The sequence below is a fragment of the Vicugna pacos genome, chromosome 12, assembly GCF_048564905.1.
Source record: "Vicugna pacos chromosome 12, VicPac4, whole genome shotgun sequence".
NCBI classification, from domain to species: Eukaryota; Metazoa; Chordata; class Mammalia; order Artiodactyla; family Camelidae; genus Vicugna; species Vicugna pacos.
The window spans coordinates 60,031,287-60,048,791 of NC_132998.1; the positions used below are offsets into that span (position 1 = coordinate 60,031,287).

At 48.2% G+C, this 17,505-nt stretch overlaps 1 protein-coding gene and 1 long non-coding RNA gene across 7 annotated transcripts in view; one reads left to right on the plus strand and one right to left on the minus strand.

Annotated features, from left to right (window-relative positions):
• The window catches only part of ZC3H7B (zinc finger CCCH-type containing 7B), a 57,819-nt gene that overhangs the window by 2,994 nt on the left and 37,320 nt on the right, over positions 1 to 17,505 (plus strand). For 2 of the 5 annotated variants that reach the window (XM_015241656.3, XM_072973592.1), the window contains 3 exons: positions 3,501 to 3,728; positions 4,317 to 4,502; positions 5,403 to 5,671. The gene's annotated coding sequence lies outside the window, so the exon portion shown is untranslated. Of the gene's footprint in view, positions 1 to 3,500; positions 3,729 to 4,316; positions 4,503 to 5,402; positions 5,672 to 5,696; positions 6,062 to 17,505 lie in introns of those variants that run through there. The other 3 variants (XM_072973591.1, XM_072973594.1, XM_072973593.1) reach the window with 2 other exon arrangements.
• On the minus strand, positions 11,762 to 16,796 carry LOC140700517 (uncharacterized). Of its 2 annotated transcripts, XR_012078928.1 has the most exons (4): positions 16,595 to 16,796; positions 14,084 to 14,175; positions 12,972 to 13,079; positions 11,762 to 11,861 (listed from the first exon to the last, which is right to left on the minus strand). It is a non-coding gene; the product is annotated as an uncharacterized lncRNA (long non-coding RNA). The 2 variants fall into 2 exon arrangements; XR_012078927.1 differs by lacking the exon at positions 11,762 to 11,861 and having other exon boundaries at positions 12,188 to 13,079.

Sequence of the window (17,505 nt, forward strand, 5' to 3'; positions counted from 1 at the left end):
CCCAAAATGCCTTGCGGCGCTACCGTCTCAGCCCTTCCGGAAAGGTTACGTTCACGTAACTTTATTACAAAGGCTGGTACTGCGGGAGGCTCGGTGCTGGATCTGTTCAGCAAGAAATAGGTATCCATTTCCTAAAGGGAAAACCTTGCCTTTTTTGTCCCATGAAATTGGAAGGATATTCGAAGCCGTTCACATAGTCACAAATTACTTGATAATTAAAAAGGGGAAATAGGAACCCTATAATAAACTCTGCCACACCACCGTAACCACGTGGTCCACAGTACTGACATCCATTGCACACCCTCCGCAGTGATGTACCAAGAACACAGCATTACCATCTAGTCGGCAACGCGTAAGGTTAACCTAATCATGAGGCAGCATGAGATCTACCCAAATTGAGGGACATGCTTCAGAACGTTTCTGTGCTCCTCCACAAATGTGTGTGTCATGAAATAGCACCCAGAGATAATCACCGTCAACGTATACAGCCATCTCCAAAGTTACCTCTCACAACTCAGCTCATGTACATGCTTTTGCTTTATCTCCAATTCGGAGTTAGATATATTATGTGCCAGAGTCTTCCACACACTGCTAATTTCATCTTACAACCACAAAGAACTGGACATCATTGTCACCCTTCCCAGCATAGAAATGAGAAAACTGAAGCTCCAGACCCTGGAGCTTCACACAGCTACTGAGATGTGGATCGTCTTTCCAACCTCCCTTCTCCTCCTCTGCCTACAAGGCCCATATCAAATGCCACCTCCTCTAGGAGGCTTTCCTACCCGACTTAAGCTACAATGAGTCACCTTCCTCTGGGCCCCACAGCAAGTTGCAAGCCCCAGCAGCAATTGGTCTGCAGCCTTGAGAGCTTCTTCATAGTCAGAGTTAACAGTATTCTTGGCAGCATCTGCCTCAACCTGAGAGAGCCTCTGGGCAGGTACTGTCTCCATCTGGGCAGCATCCTCTTGGGGCCTGGCCTGTCATAGGTGTTTCAGGTTTCCACCTTTGAACTGGATTCCAGGCAGGGCCATCGGATGTTTCCTTAAAATGAATCATCATCTGAGAAGGCTAAGACGCTCTCAGTTAGGTCTGATGCTATTCCTGTGCTGATTCCAGCTAGGACTGATCAAATAGTCTAAATTTTCCTTGGGGTGATCCTCGGGCTCCCTTTTCCAGTTTTACTTTCTGAGACTTTCATCTGATGGGGACCTTCCAAAGGGAAGAGGAACGTGGGCAGTAAAACATCTTAGGTGATCTTCCTCCTCATTCAAGTGATGGATGGGTTTCAGAACTGGAAGGGAATTCTTAGCAGAAACAATGGCTTCCAAAGACCAGGTGGGTAATAGGAGGTGGTAATAGGAGCCCCATGGGGCTTGTGGAGATGTGGAGAGATGTTCTTCCTGGAGGTGTCCACATTCAAAGCTAAAAATCATAGACCCAGCCCCTTAGCAATCCAGATTCTGTTTGTTACTCTTGAATCTAGGTTCTATCTCAAACCCCTTTCAAATGGGGAGACTGTGATTTAAAAAGGAGAAGGGGGTTTGCACAGTGAGTCAGAAGAGTCTAGAATCATCAGTGTTTCCAAGCAACACATTTGTCATCTTTTTTCTCTTTCTCCCTCCCTTTCTCCAACTTTCTCTTTCAAATGATCACCTGGGAGCTTGCCTGGCCCGGGAAGTGGAATCAAAGCTTTTGACGGACAGAATCATGTTAGGCCATCCTCTCCTCTTTGCAACAGATGGTGAACTGAGGCCCAGAGAGGTCAAATAACCTGCCCACATTACACAGTAACTTAGATAAGACATAGTAGAAGCCAGATCTCTGGGATTCTTTTCAACAGGCAAAACAGGTTACTTTGTGTGTGTGAGATGGGAGTAAAGGGAGAGTGGATGTTCCAGATTTCTCCCTGTTGTGCAGTGGTTTTTATTATTTTGTTTCCTCTTTTTTTTTTTTTTAATGTTTTGAAGAGAAAAGCAGACTGCCTCTGATTAGTTTGGTTTACTTTAACCGAGTGTTTTAAATTCCATTCTAGTGCCTGAAAACAAACTTGATTGCCAATCGTAAATGGACTAAATAACATTTATCCTGGTTTCCTGAAGAGCTACCAAGGCTGCAGATTTGCCATTTAGTCAGATCAAAAACAAATGCCTGAACTATGTCAGACACGTGAGGAATGTGGAGAGAAAGTCCCAAGATTCAACTGGGTGCTAGCCTTTGGCCCTCGGAGAGAGGAGAGAGGCAGGTGCTCCTGGCCTATCCACATTGCAGGAGGGGGTTGCTACATCGTCTGTTACAAGTAAACTTAAACCACATTCCCCACTGGGTTCAAGCCCAGGGCTCCCTTAACTAATTTTTTTAACCTCGATAAACAACCATAATTAAAAGAATTCTTTCACTCCACAAATAGTTATTCAGCATTCTACTATGTACAAGGCACTCTTCTGGAATCCAGTGATGAATGAGATGAAAAAGGATGGTGACTGGGGAGGAGCTTAAATTAAGTTCTAACGTGTATGAAGAGTTTCCTGGCACCAAGCCCTTTTGGTAGATTATTTTCTCTTTCAAGAATTCTTTTGTTTCCAAATGGAAATAATTTCATTTTTCAAATGAAAACTGACAGCAGTTTAAAAAAATTAGTATCAATGCAAAAGAGCATAAAGAAGAAAGTTAAAAATTACCTGTTTTGTTTTTAACAAAAATGTTACACGAATTGATGAGTGGATGGATGGAAGGATCAGTACATGATTAAGCAACTATAGCAAAATGTTAACAATGTAGCATAAGCTAGGGTTGTACAGTTCTTTCAACTTTCTGTCTCCTTGAACATTTGCAAGCATATTGGGGACAAATGTGACCGTGTTTTATCACCGGCATCTCATTCACTGTATTATACTTCTAGGCTCACGGGTCCACCCCTCTCTCTTTTTTTAAAAATCACCCTCACCTTCGAGAATCTGAATTCTATGGACTGTTTTCCAGGAGTATGCATTATGTTTTTATTATTTATTTAATCACATATTTTTCAATGTTTTGCATGCAGGAACTCACTCCTCACAGTAACCCCAGGGGGGAAGTACTCTTATTATCCCCAACCTAAGTCTAACATTGTGCATTCATCTTCACGGTCTTTCCCTAAACCCCAAGTGAAGACCCCTTGCTGGAGGGCTGGGACCTCGGACTGTGCTGGAGCAGTTGGGACAGGGGTTTATCTGCAGTCCCAGGACCTAGCCTAAGGCCTGGCAATGAATGTTTCTGAGTCAGTGAATGAACACCATACATGGTTGCACTAAGACTGCCATGTACTCAGGCTCTCCCCAGGTGACAACAAGGCATCTCTGAAAAAAACAAAACAAAACAAAACAAGGCATCTCTGCGGTCCAGGCCATGGCCAACCTAAGCCTGGAGCAGGAGGTGCTCCCTGGAAAAGGGATAACTGAGTGATGTATCTGTCAGTTCCTCAAAGTTCACAGCATGAATGTCTGACTCCCATTCTCCAGCGACCCACTCCGGTGACAGGTCCTTGGTGGGAACCAGTTGATGCCCCCAGATTGAAGATATCCATGTCATGATGCTGTGATCTTACAGATGGACGAGCTGGGACTGCATTCTGTCTCTGCCTCTTTCTTAGCTGTGTGACCTCAACCAAGTCGCTTAACTGCTCTGTGTCTGTTTCTCCACACTGAAACAGGTGAAAACAGTCCCTACCTTACAGGGTTTGGGGGAAGGTAAGAGAATCAATATGTACAACATGCTTGGCTCATAGTAAATAAAAAGTAGTGGCTATTACTGCTATTTAAGTTTTAATGTGGGGACATAGGGCAACCTGCTGGTGCCAGTTTTGGGGCCTTTCTCTCCAAAGCACCACCTCCTCTGGGGTCTCGTTAGGGCCCATTTACCATCGCAGGAAGCTCAGATAGTTTAACTATTATTGATGCCTAATTCAAGAGACGAGGGCAGCAGAGGGGAGGGCTGTTGTCCAGCTGAATCCACATTAAATAACAGACAGTCCTCTTCCACTGGCAACCTGGGATGGTGGAATCATCATACCATTTACCAGCTAGTTCATTTGAAGCAAGATGCAGTCAGTAGTCCAGCTGGCCTCAGCATCTTCATCCATAAAATGGGGGGGGGGTACTGATAATAACAGTGGTACCTAATATGATAAATTGTCAAGAGTGTTTCATCATAAATTGTACAGGGGATATGGGAACTAACATTTACTCATCCCTGTGGGCTAGGCACTGTACTATATTTAATTATAGTACTTGAAACAAACTCTATGTTGATTAGGTTTTCTTATCCTTATTTTGCAGATGAGGAAAGTGAGGCTGCAAGATTACCGAGGGTCACACAGCTAGCAAGTGGCAGAGTTGGGACTCCAATGGACCTGGTCTTCCTAACACTGCCTCAGTGATACCCCTACCATACCACCCAGCCGTCCTAAATTGCCAGGCTCTGTCTGTGGCTGCCTTTAGCCCATGATCTTGGATCTATCACAGGTGACCCAGTGGTTGATTTCCCACTAAGCCTCAGAATCCCCAAGGTTGTACTTGTCAGATATATTAAGTCAGAATCTCGGGGTGGGGGGTTGTGTGGGGGGGGAATTAGGGATCTTCATTTTAAACAAGCCCCACCTCTCCATATGTCTGAGGGCCACCAGACTTTGCTTTTCGTTTCTGGACATAAATGTCCATCCTCTTCATGCCAGAGGCTCCCTTTTTGTTTGTTAATCTTAGAGTAGTGAGGGCAGCGAGGGCATCCACAGAATGAAGAGTTTGAGAAATTCTGATGGTGCAGGTGCATTTTTTTCTTCCCTTTTCAAGGCTCCTTTAAGATAGACATTGAAAAGTGTTGGAGGCCATGTAAAGCATACAAACTCTGGAGTCAGAATTGCTACTTCGGACAGGTCACTTAATCTCCAAGCCTCAGTTTTCCATCTGTAAAATAGGCATGCTAGAACTGATATTCTAGGATTACTGTGAGGAATTAATTAAGTAAATTGTGCCAGTTTATTGTCCCTCATAGCATTTACCACAGCATGTTTAAAATTTGTCTCCAGTTTCTAAGATGATGTCTGGCACAAATGTGGAAGAGATAACACTTGTAAAGCTAAAATCAGCTAGGCTCACAGCTGATCCTCAATGAATTAAAAAATATATATGTACAGGCATACATATATATGTATATATATACACATATGTGTGTGTAAAATGAGGAGAGAGAACTCTGAGGAATCAATGAGGCAGGTGATGGTTGTGTGGGATGACACCGTATTTGGAATCTGAAGCTTTGGATTCAAATCCAACCTGGACCTGGCCAGCTCTGAGGCAGTGCCAGGGATGCTCACAGCTGGTTTCTCCTTCGGTGATTTCCCCTTTCCTTCTTGGTCTTCTAAGCAGCCTCAAGTCCTTCCGGGAAACATCCCATACATACCACAACAGCAGAGGGAGGTCCTGATTCCTCTCTGAGCCTCTTGTCTTCATCCATGCAAAGGGTACAAGGCAGCAAGGGTTTGGGGAGCCTTCAACGAAAGCATCTGGAAACCCGGAAGCTTTTTACACACATGAGGAAGGGCGGAGGCGCCGAGTTTTACCAGTGTCCGCCCAGAAATGCAGAATTGCCAAAAGAAAAGCCCTAAGAGGGAAGGACACTTTCAAAGAAAATAAAGGTGAATGCCAGGCATGAGCTTTCCACGGGGAAGGGGGACTTCCCCGCCCCCTCCGCCCCCAGGTGCGCAGCCCGCGCCGCCCACCCCCGGCGCCAGGCAAGGGGAGACGCGCTCTAGGACCCGAGGAGGAAGAACTGCAGGGAGATCGTGCCTCCAGCGGGTGCTGCCGCGAGCGGCCGGCCGAGGGGGCTGGAAATGAAAGTAAAGCGCTCCGGAGCCACATGGACGGAGCTGCCGGGGCGGCGGCGCCGGGAGCAGGATGCGGCCGCCCGTAATTAAATAGCATTTACACTTATTATTACTAATAATAATAACGTAATCATACCTCTAGTCATAGCATACCATTTATCGGGCTCGGCGCAGGCCCGCGGGGAGCGCAGCCCGGCCGAGGTGAGTGCTGCGCGCGGCCCGAGCCCGGCGGGGCAGAGGCCGGGGCCCGACCGCGAACCTGCGGCCGGCGCGGGAGGGCTCGGGGCGCCCGGGGACCGCGCCGGGCCGGGAGGCGGCGCGGGAAACCCTGGCCGGGCCGGGGCTGCGCGGGGCCACCCGGAAAGTGCATTTTGCAAAAATAAAGAAGTAGCCCCCCCACCCCCTTCCGCCTTTTTGGGGCTCCCCCTCCCGATCCCCGTGCCCTGACCCAAAGTTTCAAAGTTATTGTGCGACCGGGGGCACCTGCCGCTGGGTGATTTGGCTTCCTCAGCAACCCCCGGGGGGTGTCTTGGAATTTTCTTGCGTGGGGGGCTCTCTCTGCGTCCGGAGCTTTGGGGTGCGCGGATGCTTCGCCCGTCCCCGCAATGGGGGTCGAGGGGGTTGTAGGGGACGTGGTTGGCAGCGCGCCCCTTCCTTTTGTGTGCGCCTTGGTCCCGCAGTGCCGGAGGTTGGAAGGACCGCAGCGCGGGCCGAGCACCGCGCCCGCCGACAGGCCGCTCCTGCCGGCTACGGTGGTCACGCGAGCCCGGGGATCCGGGGCCTGCGGCCGGCCCAGGGGAGGGGGCGGCAGGAACGGGGGGCGCGGTCAGGGGGGCATTTCCGGTCGCGAGATCAGTCCCTGGGCTCTGAGGCCTGCGAAGGGCCCGTCGTCGGGACAGGAGCGTGGTGGCTGCGGGGGACAACTCCAGAGCCTGGGGGACGCCCCGGGGAGATGGGTGCTGGGGAGCCTCGGACCCCCTCCCGCCCTCAGCGGGCGTCAGGAACCCCTCCAGGCCTGCTCTCTCCTTTCGCGGCTTTCCCCTTAAAATCTGCCTGTCTCAAGTGTATATAAGGCGCCTGGTTTGGGGGTCTTTCACAGAGACAAAGCAGATTCCCAGGGGGAAAAATCACGTAGAAACAATTCACTGTGACAGACCCTGACGGCTGTGATGCCAAAATGGCCTTAATGGGGAAGAGCGGGGGCTGGAGAAGGAATGAGGGCTGGAGAAGGGGGCTGGCTGGGCCCAGAGTAGGGGCCTGGGGCCCACAGCAGCTTTGTCAGGGATTTCATTTCTATGGGGTTGCTTACTGAGACTGGTTCCTGGGTACAAGACTTTGAACCCCAACTTTTTACCATTTTTCTTCGGCGCCTGCAATTCATGAGTCCCATGGAAATAGCAGAATGCAGATCTTTGAATTTTCACACAAATGTGATAATTACAGTACATTTAGCAACTGTTGGACACAGAATTCAAGCAGAATCAAAAAAAAAAAATTCCAGCAGAGTCTTTAATTCTACTACCAAGACTTCCCCTTCCCTCTCCACACATACAACCACACCCACCTTGGTGGTCTTTCCCCGTTTTCACTTCCCATAGAAATTGGACTGCAAACTAGAAATGATGCCTGGCCAAACACAGTTGGAGCAGGTTTAAGGTGTGGGCTTCCTTAAGCTGTGTCCAAGAGGGCTGAGATCTGAGGATAGGAGATTTTGTGGCCCCTGAGCTGGAGTGAGGTTTATCTTCCATGGATGCTGTGAATTCTAGGCTGTTGGCTTTTTATTTAGGATGGACACTTAAGAATATGGGTTTTGGTGGATTATTGGGGGCTAAGAAGCTCTGTGGGATGAGCTAGTCTCTTGAGGCTTAGGTATAGGAAAGTTGAAGCGTCAGCAGGTTTGGATTTGAGAATATGAAAATAATAATCCTTTAAAATAGCATTTTTTAGTTTATAACAAAAGGTCTTTCACACATTTTGGCTCATCTGTCCTTCATAGCAACCATGTCAGCTCGACATTTTTCAGTCCTCATTTTCCAGATGAGAAACCTGAGGCTTAGAGAGTTGAAGTTCTCCCAGGAAAGTCACATAGGAGCTGGGATTCCTGCCTGATTTTCTGCCTCCAAACCTTCACCTTTCCCAGAGCCCTGGCTACTTTAGCAAGTTACTTTTCAAGGGCCTCTTGTGAGCATAGCGTGATGCTGCGGGGCAGCCTTGGGTTGAGTTTGCCACTTAGAGGGGCAGGAGAGAGGTTAACTCTAGCGAACCAATGAGTGAACAAGGAAGTGGTCACTACGGGGTCAGTGTGGTGGCAGTGGAGAGAAGAAAGCTCTCAGGGTAGCCTGGGAAAGCTAGGGAAGGCTCCCTCCAGGAAGTGATCTTGAGCTTGAAAGAGTGTGGAGGCTTGGCCGGGGTGGAGAAGACATAGGGAGTTCTGGGTTCACACAATTGCTTCCACACTGGGAGGCTGACATACATTCTGATTCTTACGGTGGCTCCATAAGGGATAGGCATTATTGTCTCCATTTCACAGATGAAGAAACTGAAGAACACAGGGTTTATGTGGCTGGCCCAAAGTCACCCAGCTGGATTTGAAGTCAGTTCTGTGTGACTGTTGAGTGTGCTACCTGGTGTCAGAATCGGATCACCTCCACCCCAAGTATGTGGACAAGAACAGAGACCAAGATGGTCTGAATTGGCAGATGCTCCAGGGGTGGAGCCTTAAGCTAAAAAGGTCAGCAGGCTCCGCCAGGCCGGGGAGTTTCACTGAACTAGCTCTGTGTCCCACGGCCTCACGGGCTGGCCCAGTACAGGTACCCTCAGGAGATTTCGGAAAGCATGACTGGAGCAGGCACAACGGTGGTGGGAGCACGGAGATTAAGTTCACTGCCCGAGTGCCTGCCAGGGCCCAGCTCAATGCCTCAGAGGAGTTTACAGCTTGGAAAGGAGAAAGTTATGGATGATTAACCTGAGCTTCCCAAGGACAGGAACTGGGTCTGACTCACCCTGTGTGTCCCAGGCCCCAGTGGAGGTGCCAGGAGGACACATTCAGCCATTGTGTTGTCAAACTGAATTATGCCCAAGTGTAGCGGAAGAAGATTGATTTTGCCCTGGGGGTGGAAGGTCTTCTGAGAAGAAGTGCCATTTAAACAATTTGAAAGATGGGTTGAGAAAGGCCAGAGAAAGGGCATTCTAAGGAGAGGCATTGAGACAGACAAAGGCAGGGCAGTGGAAGGTAGGAGCGGGCAGATCAGCTGCTATAGCCACGGTGTGGGGGCAGGTGTGAGTTCAGGTTGAAGACAGGCTGTGCCACCATGGTCCCTTGGGTTCTCCAGGCCCAAGTTTCCTTTTCTGAAAATGAGCCCTGAGATTTGATGATGTTTGGTGGTAACCTCTGGGAGAAGCCCAGTGCCCAGGGATCAGGACAGGAGACTCAGAGGAGAGGAACTAGAGAGGTTTAAATTAGAAAAAATAATAATTCAGCAAACACCAACCCAGCAATTAGCTAGTGGCCAGCTGTTGTGAGTGCTTTTTCCAAGAGGAGCTTGTTACCTTTATACTAGCCCTATAGGTGAGTGCTATAATTATCCCCATTTTATAGATGAAGAAACCGAGGCACAGAGAGGGTAAGTGACATTGTGTTGGTGGCAGGGTTAAAGGGCAAACCCCAGGCGGTCTGGCTCTTGAGTCGGCCCTGTGGGGGACTAGGTTAGGTTGGGAGGGAGGAAGGGAGGTAGACGAGACTGATGGGGTCTCAGAGGTGAACTTCAGACAGCAGAAGGTGGAGGTGTCCTCTGAGGAAGTCTGGCTGCAGCCAAAGCAGGAGCCTCAGCCTGGGTTGATGGAGTGACTGCTACGTGTCATCTCCCAGGAGCCTCCACAAAAGCCAGCTCCTTTCATCACGTTTAATGGCCCATAGAAAACAGGCTCGTTTTCCTTCCCCTGTCATCACCAGCTCTGGGGCTCCTTCCCACCTTATTTATTTCTCCTAGTAAGTCTGCTTCTTTGCAGGCACCCTGATGGCTTCTGCAGGTGTGTCAGCGCTGTTTTCCCATCAGGCCACGGAGGCCCAGACGGAAGGGGCAGGAGCATTTCTGCATTCAGGAGCCACCTGTAGTCACTTCAGTTCAGCAGCAATTCCTGAGGCCTGAATCAGGCTAAGACACGGGCTTGACAGTGATAGTGGCAGTAGTGACAGCAGCCTCCGTGTCTGGACCACTGCTGTGTGCCTGCACCGTGCTTGCGCTTTCTGAGCTGCCTCTTACTGAATCCACTTAATAACACTATGAGACAGGAACGATTATTAGCAGCCCCATTTTGCAGATGAGGAGACTGAGGCTCCAAGATCACAGGACTGAGGTCGAGCAGGGGGTCAGAGGGAGCCAGGCCGCTAGGACTCCCAAGTCCGAGGACTTAGCTGCCATGCAGAAGAGATGCCTTCAAGTTCTTTCCATCTCCATGGAGTGCTTTTCTTACCTGTCTGGAAGCCCTACTTATCTAACACTTGTCTTGTGCTTTTGCCCACAGTCTCTCATTAACCCTCATGATAATCGTTCAAGGTAAGAGAGGTTCCTGTTTTTCAGAAGAAAACTGAGGGGTCACCCACCCTCCATTCTTCCTGTCCTGTCCACACTGTGACTCAGGGCAGGAGCCAGAGGTTAGATTCCCTGAGTCCAAGAGCCAGGGTCAGCCAGCGAGCATGCATTGAGCACTTCCCTGGGGGCTGCAGGCAAGGTCAGGGCTCTGACCCTTCGGGCTTTTCAGGGGCTCATCTGTGCTCTCGTTCTCTGGAGCATATTCCGTGTTACACCCTGTCCCTCTGCAGGCAGAGGAACCCAGGGCAGGAAGTTCAAAGTCCTGGCTTTCGTCCCCAGCTCCAGCACACAGTAGCTGCGTGAGCTGGGGCACCATCATTTCGTCAGTCTTGGCCTCAGTCTCCTGCCCTCTTGCTGATTCAGCCCCATCTACCTTGACTTTGCTCTGAGACTCAAATGAAGGAACTCTGAAGGCTGTAGAGCCTGCCCAGGCTGCGCTCCCCTCTGAGTGAGACGGCCCGCACGCTGTCTGTGGGGTGTGTAACTACTCTGACTTTAAACTGAGCACCCAACCCTGTATCTCCTTTCTCTTGCCTTCTGAAGCAGCCTGCACTCTGTCTATGGAGTATGTATCTCTCTGAATAATTCTACCTTTACTCAGAAAAAGACCACCCATTGTGAGGGTGTGGTTGTGGTTGCCAGGGACATTTAATAACCTCCAGAATGTTCCTGAATCTTCTCCACTGCTCACCGTAATTTGGGCCTGGACTACTGCAGTAGCCTCCTAACCAGTCTTCCAGCTTCTCTTCTTGTCATCCATCCTCAATGCAGCAGCCAAAGGGTACTTCTCAAGATTTAAGTGAGACCCTGTCCCTTCTCTGCTGAAAACCTCCCAGTGGTGTGCTGGCACACCTCGAACCCAGCGCTGGCTCTCCAGCGTGGCTATATGTAGCTCTCTGACCAGCTTCAGCCTGTGCCTGGCACCTTGCTTCCTACTTGGCCTGCCCTCACTCCAGTATGCAGCCTCACTGTCCTTCTGTCTTTCCCTTGAATTCTAAGCTTGTTCCCACCTCAGGCCATTGCCTTTGCCGTCCCCTGTGCCCAGTGTGCCCTTACCCACCTCGCATGTTCCCATGATTGGCTCCTTGTCCCTCTTAAATGCCACCTTCTCAGAAGGGCCTGCCCTAAGCTCCTGGCCCCAACCCCCATCACTCCCTGCCACGTATCCTATTTTAGTTTCTTTGTAACTCTTATCTATATCTTTGCTTATCTTGTGCATTTAACAGGGACCTGTTTATTTGTTTTTCCACACTGGACCACAAAGCTCCCCAAGGCCAGGGACTTTATTAACCTTGTTCCCCAGGATCTAGCAGAGCCATCGCACAGGAAGGTGTTCTGTGGTTATTTGTTGAATAAATGAATAATAGTAGCAGGGTGGTCCAGAACAGCCCTTGCCAAAAAAGAGTGGCCTAGAAAGAAACCACAAAGAAATCTGTGTTGACTGATTAAAAAGTACTCAGGATAATTTTGAAAGTTGCCAAGCATTCTCTGACAGTGCCCAGTTCAGGAGAAACGCAAATTTCAGACCTACTGGTGTGTGTGTGTGTTGGGGGATGGGGGCACTATTTAAATCTGCAAAATAGTCTTACAAGGTAGGTGTCATTAGCTCCATCTTGCAAATGACAAAATAGAAGCTCGGATTGATGCCTGGAAAACCAGTGTGGGACAGGGCTGGGACTGCAACCCAGCTCAGGGCTCTGCACTTCCCCAGCCTGTCTCCTGGCAGTGATACAGGCAGAGCAGCCCATGAAACTCTTGGTGCCCAGGTGGTACGACCACAAGGATTTCTGCTCCCGTGAACAGAGCAATGACTTTCCAATTGCTCAGAAAAAAAGAATGATAAGGCTCTGAGCTCTGGGATTCTGGGCGAGTTCTGTGTTTTTTTGTTTTTTTTGTTTTTAAAGTATACTTGCCCATAATTCCCAAGGGTTTTACAATGAACTTACGTTACTTTTCTATTAAAAAAAAAGTTATTGTTTAAATGTCTCATTTCAGTACCTTGGTGGGTGGGTGGTGATGGAGAACTGGAGTGGAGCCTGGGCCCCTGGAGAGGCAAGTGGGTTTGAACTCCTCTGTGCAGTTTGGCCCTCAGGTTGTTGGTAGCGACAGACAAGATTAAGAAAGTAAAAGCCTTTTGTAACCAGAATGCTGTAGGCGGGTGAGGGTTATGCATTGTGACTGACTCTTAGTTTGGCTTTTGGTGGGGCAGTGGGGGAGGCCTGGGGCAAGTTTCCTGAACTTTGGTTTCTGTTCAAGGTGACCAGTTAACAGAAAACAAAGTGCAGGTTGCTGAGGCCTGTGGGCATCCATTGCACATCCATTCCAGAAGGTTCCTGGTGGAGCCCCAGGCCACACCATACCTGCAGCCTTTCTCCCTGGCAGCAACAGGGCCTTGGGCCAGTCAAGGATCCCTTCAAGACTCGGTTTTTTTTGTTGTTGTTGTTGGGTTTTTTCCTTTTTTATGCTTTATTTTTTACAAGCCTCACATCTTGGTAGAAAGAGGGGATATTAGCACCTACTTTTGAGATTATTGTAGGGATAAACAGCATGATTCCTGAGAACGGGGCTTCTCAATCACCTCTGCAGTCAGCGTGGGGAAGTCCAGGAATGTCTTCTCAGAATACTCTCTAAATGCATAAAGTAAAATACACAGAATTACAAAGGAAACCAATTCTCTTGAACTACAGCTGGGCTTTTTTTTTTTTTAATCAATGCACTGAAAAAAGAAGATCAAGCAGTGAGTCTAATGTAACTACTGTAATTTCAAGGTTGTGGTGAGGGTGAACAATATTTTATTACATCTGCAGTAGCTGAAATGTGACAGCAGAAAAGTCGTGATTTCTTGTGCCAACACTCCTGCAGTGTATTGCCTATGCTCATGATAGCAGGCAACGTTAACAGCAGGTAGAAATTAGTGGAAAAAAAAGTGTTTTCCCAGACCCCTGAAAAATGGTCACAGACCCCTGAATTCTCTCCCTGGGCCCCAGGTTCAAAACCCCCGCCACAGAAGTTGCTTGACACCCAGCATGCTTGACACCCTCCAGAAACAAGCTGAGACCCCTCCCCGACCTCCTTGGAGCAGAAGGTGGACAGACAGGGGAAGGGATAAATGCAGACCTGGAAAGCTGACTAGTGAGGTCAGGGACTGTGAAATTAAAGCCTTCCTGGTCTCTGTGGGTAAGCCATCGAGGGCCTGGTAGTCAGAGGAGGGCCCGGCGTAGAGATGATGTGACCCCAGGTGGTGTGTGCCCTGTCTGCGGACTGTACTGACTGCTGCTTTTGCAGGAAACCTGGGGCAGGTGAGTGCCAGGTGGGTGGAGTGTGGATCAAGGTTGAAGGCAGCCTGTTGGGGAAGGATTTTTGAGCTGAGCAGTGACACTGTGTGGGCGCCAGAGTTCAGAGCCCAGCTTCATCACTTACAGTCACCCTGGCAGGTCAGTTCACTTCCTAGTGCTTTGGTTTCCTCATCTGTAAAATGGGGATGATGGTAATACTTTTCTTAAGTGGTGTTATGAAGATTAAGTATTATACTTAAAGCTCTAAGAATATCTGGTAGGAGAAAGTGCTTAATAAGTGATGACTGAAATCGGCACCTTCACTGTTATTCTAGGATTCACGAGACTGCACTTACTCAGATTGTGTTCCTGGGCACTGTCTCTGTGCTGCTCAGAGATGAATCAGATGCAGCTTCTGCCTTCAAGGAGTTCCTAGTTTAGGGGGAGTCTGGGGACATGAGCACATAATTTCAGTTACCTAGGATAAGAGCAGTGGTTGTGGTGAGCTTGGGATGCTGTGCTAGGGTGGGGTTTGGGGAAGGAAGACTTCCTGGAGGAGGAGCCACCTCAGCTGGACTTTAAAGAAGCACTGAGCATTAGTCAAGTTTGTTCCAGAAAGAGCGGGCAGCTTGAACGGGAAGCAGGACGGTCCGAAGTTGCTGGAGTGTCACATTCCAGGCCAGGCCATGGGCGCTGTGTACCCTGGATGAGCAGCTTGGCCTTTGTTCTCCTGGTAGTGAGTGTCATGTAAGGTTTGTTTGTTTTTTAACTTTTCATTCACAGGAAGTTGCAAAAATAGTACAAAGAGTCCCTTTAGCCAGCGACCTTGGATGGTGATACCTTATGCAGCTAATATATATTATCAAAACCAGAAAACTGGCATTGGTACCTTACTTGACTACAGAGCTTATTCACTTTTCACCTTTTTTTAAGCCTGCATTCATTCGCGTGTACACACACGCACTTGGAAGCGTTTTAAGCAGGCGAGTGACACTGGCGTGTGTCAGATATCCCTGGCCACCAAATAGCAGCAGATTGGAGGGGCTTGTTAGAGGCTGTTGGCCAGAGGTGATGAGGGCCTGCTCGTGGAGATGACGGGAGAAGAAGGGAGGAGTGTTTTGGAGGTCCACGTAGAAGAAATTGGATGATGGTTGGATCTAGTTAGGGAATAATGGAGGAGGAGCAGGATTAGGGGAGAAGCTGCTGAGTCAAGTTTGGAATGTGCTGAGTTGAAAGAACGCTAACCCAGCTGGGATCAGCACCAGGAAGGACTTTCTGGACGTGGAGGCTTCCAAGCTGGGTCTTAAAGGATGAGTAGGAGTTGCCTAAGGTGGGGGTAGAGAGGAGGAGGGCATTCCAGGTAGAGGGTCCAGGATTAGGAAATCCTTTCACAAAACGTGACCAAGAAAGGGAACCAAGGTTGTGTGTTAGCCAGAAGGGGATTCAGGATCAGAGGAGGGAGTTATTTTGGGGGTGGGGAGGACTTGAGCATGATGACAGACTGAGGGCCCTGGGGCTGGGGCTGATGGCTGAATGGGGGATGGTGAGGGTAATGGTGATGTCTGTGGGCTCTGGGGACAGGCTGCCAAGGTTTGAATCCCAGCTCCACCTGTACCAGCTGTGTGATCTTGAGCAAGTCTCTTAACTTCTCTGTGCCTCTGTTTCCTCCTCTGCAAAATGGGAATAATAGCAGTCCCTAGATATTTCATAGGGTTGTGCGAGCCTTGAGATATTATGTGTATAGGGATCATGACAGCTCCTGGCACATGGTAACCACTCAAGAAATGTTAATATTATCACCCGATTAATTTATTTTGGTATCAGTTTTTCTGATTTATTTATTCAACATTCACTTATTCTTATCTATGTAATGCCTGGGTTGGATAAGTTGATATTCATTCATCCATTTCTTTTTCATCCAAGCCACTATTTCCTGAGCACTTGCTCTGTGTCAAGTGTAGGGCCAGACATTAAGATTTTGATGAGGCTGGCACAGTCCCTTCCTGGTCTGATGAAGATCTGAGTCTCTAAAATTCTGTCATCTTCAGCCCTTCTCCAAAGTGGAAAAAAAAAAAAAAACAATGTGTTTCCTTCATGGTTCTCAAGTGAATGGTTTGGTCTTTTCCTTGGAAAGAACAGTCCATGGACACTTGGGGAGTCCTGGAGCACTGGGTTTAAAAACTTACTGGTTCCCATTTGGCCCCTGTCCTACTGTTGGCCTCAAGTCAGTTGTCTCATTTTTTATCTTAGATTACAGGGTTAATACTTGCTCTCTGCAAAAAATCCAAACCATTCTGAGGTATAGAAAGCAGAAAAGAAAGTCGTCTGTGTCCTGCTGCCTCTTGGCAGATCAGTCTCCAGAGAACCAGTTAAATTGGAGAATATTCTCTCAAACTCCTTCTTTATGTAAACACACACTGCACAGATGTAATCATACAACACAAAATGTTCTAAACTCTGCTTTTTGTTCCCTTTCTCAACCATGTACAGAGCCATCTCTGACAATACATATAAATTCAACAGCTGCATTGTATTCCGTGGTATGGGTATACCGTAACTCAGATTACTGATTAAGTTAATTCTTTACTGGTGAGCATTAAGGTCTCTTCTAACTTTTTATTCTTTAAAAAATACACCCCTGTACAAGTATAACTGAGGGCTTTTACAAGGATTTTGGTAGGTTAAATTCTTAGAAGGGAAATTTCTGGGTCAAAGAGAAAGGACATTGTATCATTTGGAAGGCTTTTGGCTACAAGTAACAGAATTTCTTCCTCAAAATGGGAGTTTATTATAATCTCACATGTTAAATGAGGTGGAGCAGTTCTGGGGTCAGTTAATTTATGGGGTCAGACATGATCATTAAATACCTTTGGTCTGTCTTTCTGCTCTGCCTTCTTCTTAATACCCTGGCACACAGCTGCAGAAAAGGGGTTAGTTCCTCTGTCCCCCTTTTAAGTCTGAAGAAAATCTTTCCCAGAAGCCCCTTGGCTGATTTCCCTCCTTTCTATTGGCCAGGATGATGTCACATGGCCGTGGCCAAGCCAATCACTGGCAAGGAAAAGGACCGTTATGATTGGCTTAGCCCAATGCAGGTTCACCTGAGGAACCGTTTTGGGGCTGTGCCAGGGAGGAAGAAGGGAGGCTGGCTGCTGGGTGGGCAGCTTGCTGGTTTGGTGGGTGCTGCTTCACAGAGGCACTGCCGGTTCCCACGCTCAGAGTATTGGCAGTGTTGCAGAGTGCCGTTTCCTCCACCCTCATCCACCAGGCTCTCTTCTCTCCTTAGCCTCGTAGGTAAAAAGTGGCACCTTGTAGATTTAATGTGTGGCTCTGTTATCAGTGAGCTTGAGTATCTTTTCTCAATGATTTATATTTCCTGCGAATTTCCTGTTTATGTTCTTTGCCCGTCTTTTTAAAGTAATCATGATGATTATAAAATAAAAATAGTTGATACTCAATGCTTATGTGTCAGACATCTCATTGAACCTTCCTAACAACGCTATACAGTAGATATTAGTATCCCTGTTTCAGAGATGAGGAAAGTGAAACACTGAGAAATTAAGCAGCTTGTAATAATCAGTTAATAAGGAACAGATTTTGAATTTGAACCCAGGCATGCACCTGGGTGCAAGGTCACACATTGTGCTGATAAATCAAAGGAACTGTTTCCTGTTGGTTCTTTAATCCACAGATGTATTTCTGAGAAGAGCCCATTTGAGGCAGGTCCAGCTTGAAATTCCTAAATTATAAGAACCTGGACCCAGAGTTGGTGGTTGGGGGA